The following is a 5328-nucleotide window of genomic DNA, read 5'->3' as shown; positions in this document are numbered from 1 at the left end:
TTGAAACAGTGAAATGGGTACAATGAAGTGGGTTTATTTAATTGTGGTCAAGAAAGGTCAAGAAAATTTCATATTTTCTTTTTCATGATAATATTACTGGCAACAAAATTTATGTACCATTTATATGGATCAAACCTGGAAATTTTCAATCCGAGATATATCAAGCCAATGTTCGACTCAAATCTTGTTCTACTCTTATTTTAAAGAACTAACATTATTAACACTTTGAGCATATATAGCCCTTAGAATAAACAATATTATTACTGCTCAAGACTTTATGTATCTCGATTCATATCATTTGAATTTTCTCCAACATTTCAGTATTTACTATCTGGATATAGATTTCAATTTATTTATATGTTTTTTCTCTTTTTCCATTGTCTTCAACCATCTCTTATATAATAGGAACCTAAGTAAGTGTTAACACATCAAAGTTAAATGAGGAACAATAATTATGCGATTGCACATATGCACACATATAAAATGAGTGAACACTACAACAAAAACATACATGGATCATTCTTAAAAAGTGTGATCTAAGTATTGGCTGTCTGTGATCTTTGCCAGTATAATATAAAGGCTGATCTATATATAACCACTCCTGCAACGAAAAGTGTGATCTTACCCTATGTAAAGAACATAAAGTTTTGAAAAGTAGAGATCTAAAGACAAGGTTTTTAAAGACAAGTTTTAAAAGTTGTGATCCTTCCTCTAAGTTTTCAAGCCAAATTTACCCTTTACAAACAGTATACCCATACCATTTCTGCACCTGTAACTCAAATCCAAAAACTGATATAAAAAGGAAACAATGTCTGAATTAAATTCATTCAATGTCTGAACCACAAACTAATAGAAAATACAAAGGTCTGCGAAGTTTACCTAAATCAGAAGTACCAAGACTCAGATCCTATACATCAGAATAAGATGGGTAAAGTTCACTCAAACCAGGAGTACCAATTGTGAACATTATTACATCTGGGAGAAATATGATACAACAACTATGAGACACCAACCTCGAGTGCAACTCCAGCTGCATCAACAACTAGAACACCATAGTTTTGGTTCTTGTCAGTGATGTCTTCGAAGGCGAAACATCTGTAGCAGTTGAACTCAAGGAAGCTGCTTCCTATGGTTCCGCCCCAAACAGGAGTTGCTGAGCTTGATGTTGCATTTTCAGGTCCTTGAAAGCATAAACAAGTAATAAATATCAGAATTTGGCAACTACAGTCAGATAATAACTAGTTTGTAGTATTGGCATTGGAAACCGCTGTGACAAAAAATTTCAACCAAAATAACCTTGGAAGACTGATAGAACAATGCAATGGAATTTCACAATCGAGGAAACAAAATTGAGACCATAAAGAAATAGAATACCTGCTACTTCTCATCAAATGTATCATGTCAGCAAAGATTATAGCACTCAAATTCCTTTGTATTTTACTATTTTTGCATTTTCCCAAGCCTTTCAGCAACCAAAGAATTTTTAAAGCTAACAAGATGCAGGCAACCTGCAAGTAATTAGAGGAAAAAAAGGTGAGATTATAAAACATAAGTTCTAAGTAACTTAAGAAAATTATGGTATTGAGGTTCTTAAATGATGAAATCTCAAGAACTGCACACGCCTTGCTAAAGTACAAACATTGCCTATGTTGCGCTTACTGAACTGATTCACGTCAATTAGGAAAAGTAGGCTCCTTACATGAAGAACTTAACACCCTAGTATAGCTTTTAGAGAAAGTATTTGATACTTTATTCAGTTTAGTCACACTTTCTGTATATCCATCTCACAAATGAAGTAAATCCCAGACATGCCATTAGTAATCATATCATGCATTGGTTGGGTTAACAGTTGTTGAGGGTAATAATCTTTGGAACAGAGCCAAATAAGTAAGGAAATAATATCCACAGAATCAAAAAATAATAATTTATTTAAAAAAAAAAAAGAACATGGACCGAAATATATGAAGAAAAATGTAAACTGCAAGAACTCACCGCATAGAATTCCTAAACCGAGACAAAACATCGTAATGTATCCAAAATAGAAGCTAGTTTGGAAGAAGCCTGACATCCAAGTTTTCACAGAGTAGTAGTCAATAGAGTAGAGGTACACGTAGATGGCAGTCGATGCAGCAGAGAAGAATGAAGTCCATTGGCAGTGGTAGTTTTCAGCATTCAGCAAGAATAATGTCCCAACAATTGTAAGTGTGTAACACAAACAGTAACGACAACAAGAATTAGGAAAATCAGTAACATAAATCCATACACATAATACACCTGCAAGCAAGAACAAGAGACAGAAATGGTAATATTAGATCTGGTTTAAAGATATAAAAAAATATGAACAGTAAATGTAGCTAGCAGGATACAGAATAAAACATAGCAGTTATATGTATGTAACTTGCAAGAAAAGCCTCCTAGGACTGATTAAAGAGGAGATGTACCTTGTAATCCCAGAAGGATGTGAAGACAAAATACATCTCAACAAGTATGCTGCCAAAGGGAAGAAGACCCCCCATTAGTGAGCCTACCAACGGTGTGAGTATGATACCATTCCTTCTCAGGGATTGGACGAGGAATGGTCTTGACACGACAAGGATTGTTTGGAGCACCACTCCAGTTTCTTCCAACACAACAGTACCAAGAAGTGCTAGAGGGAAGGAGATGAAGGCCCAAATGACAAAAACAACTACCATAGTTCCAGTAGGAATAGTGGCTAAAGATCCGTAGAACATGGCAATTGTATTGAATGCAAAGCCAATCCCAAAGCACATATATGGAAAAAGTGAGGCCGTAAGGATCATCGACTTTATCCAGCTTTTACCTGAGAGAAAAAGAGTAGCAGGACTCCAGTAAAATACACTGAACAAAGATGGAGCATAAAGATAAAGCAATCACGCGTAAACCAAACATTTCCAAGAGTAAGGCAGTGAAACATACCACCACTCCTAGAATACAACCCTCCACTCACATAGTCAGATATGAATGACGTAGGAGCATAACACACAATGAATATGGTGACAATCGCTCCTCGTCTGAGACACATCAACAATCTCAGGGAAATATTCGACAAAATTAGAAGGAAGATTAATAGAAAGAAGCATCATGCGTAATAAATAAACTTCTTGACGAACATAAACAGAATAATGCAAATATGAGGGGAAAGGAGGATACAAGTTTCCCATCCCCACTTATCGTTTAACATAAGTAAAGGTTATAGCAAGTACACCTCACAGTAAGCTCATTAGAATAAGAGTATGACACAATAATTTAATATTAAAATCTCATACATATAAAGTAACTAAACTCGGTATATTACCAGCACGTAATCATTATTTCCATTCTCATGATTGTGAAGTTACTTTAACCAGAAATCCCTATGTTCCTCATTCACAACAGCATCACTATAAGCAGCTCTAATAATAAGTAATATCACGCAACGCAACTCTAATCAACAGAAAAGTGTCTATCAAGAATAATAAGTAATATCACGCAACTCTAATCAACCTTTGTAAAGATTGAGTCCACTCAGATACTACCTAAATGCTTCCCCTATACAGTTAACAAATTATCACGCAGTTCAAACTAATGCATTAACATTTCATCCCATGTGCAACATGATTTCAGAAGCTTGGTGTAAAAACATCAGAGAAAGAATTACATTTGAGATTGCACATGAGCAGCAATTTGAGGGGTTTGTGAAAGCGGAAGGATATCGAAAAGCATTTTCTGCATGTCTTGGCAAGGGAACACCAAAGGCATCACTTAAACCAACTACACTTTCAACTTTGGTACTTTTTACCCACGTCATCAGCTTTACCTGAAAATGAAATAACGAAAATACTTCAGACCAACTAAGGTGCAACGGCTAAATGTAAGGGGAAAGGAACAGATTAAGAAAGACATATATAGCTCAGATACAAAAATATAAGTACATCATTTTCTGTGTAAAATGACCTTTATGGTTTAAAATAACATCTTCCAGGTTCCAAAATACACTTACATTGCAAGGAAACTCACTACACAAAAAGAAGAGTTGAAACAGAAACTGAAATGCACATTCTATAGGGATGAAGATGAACATTCTATTGCTTACAAGTTAGAGAGGAAGATTCCCTTAAATAAGTCATGCAATTCCTCCCAACAAATTTACCAAGTGGATTAAGAACTAAACTTATACAGATTTATGTAGTTATGGACCTGCTTAAATGCTTTTTTATATTAGAGAAAACCTTAGATACTAGCTACTAGGAATACCAACTAAAGAAGTAACTAAAATCCAACAGGAATTCATGGTTTTGACTGCTAACCATTAGCTTGTTGCTTGGAATTGTTAACAAATTGCCTAAAATGAATCTACTGAATCATTGAAAAGTTTTATACCTACTTCAAATACTTAAGTCTCAATTTCTATTGTTCACATACTAAACCAGTTGGTGGATGTGGTTGGGGTGAATTTAACCCTAACAACAGCAGGTTAATTGTATGTCAACAATTGAAATTGAAATCAAATTTAACACAATCATATATTAGATTTGATGATTACAAACCCTAACAACAACAAGAGCAACAACAATGAGAGTGCAGTTCGGATGTGAAACCAATTATGTTCCCGAAAGAAAACTTATCCCATGAAAACTCAATGCACCTATTACCTAGCAAACTCAATGGCATAAAATTAAGAATTTCTTCATCAAAAATAAGTAAAGCAATAAATTTATGATCCTCAGATCCATTAAACTAGTTTTCAAACTAACTCAACAGTTCACAATAGAAATTTTCTCCGAAGGTCAAAGCGATCTAAACAAACTAACTTATCATGTAAAAGTCATAACCTAATAAATCAGAATCAAAACGCAAAGTTAGATCAAAAACCAGATAAAACTTCACCGATCATCCAATTAAAATCTCACCCTAGTTTAGATTGCAGGCGCCTCCAGAAAAACAAGATAAAAATCAAAACAAACAAAAAAAAACCTAGATTCAGATTTCAACTTCAATCTCGAATCATATCCAAACAAAAAATTGGTTGCATACTCTAATAGTACCTGAATCATGATTTCGACAACCAATTATCATTGAGAAAAAGAATTGTCACTTAAAATTAATGAGTTTTCGAGTGGATAAATTTCTATCGGTCGAGGGAGCGTGTATTTGGGAGAGAGAAGGCTTTAGTCGAGAGAGGTAGAAATGAGAAATGAGATGTTTATTTTTTGAAGGCTATTATCCAGGCGTCACACACCAATAGAGGGGTTTCACTTGGATTCTTAATGTCCAAAAATGTAATTATGAGATATATCTTAACACATATACAAAATGTCTAGCTTACCC

The 5328-nt window shown here is 34.5% G+C and overlaps 1 pseudogene; it reads right to left on the bottom strand.

Moving 5' to 3' along the window:
* Window positions 1–770: 770 nt before the first annotated feature.
* Window positions 771–5045, bottom strand: LOC113274705 (annotated as a pseudogene).
* Window positions 5046–5328: the final 283 nt, after the last annotated feature.

The sequence above is a fragment of the Papaver somniferum genome, chromosome 4, assembly GCF_003573695.1.
Source record: "Papaver somniferum cultivar HN1 chromosome 4, ASM357369v1, whole genome shotgun sequence".
Taxonomy (NCBI): Eukaryota; Viridiplantae; Streptophyta; class Magnoliopsida; order Ranunculales; family Papaveraceae; genus Papaver; species Papaver somniferum.
This window is presented reverse-complemented; position numbering and strand designations above follow the sequence as displayed.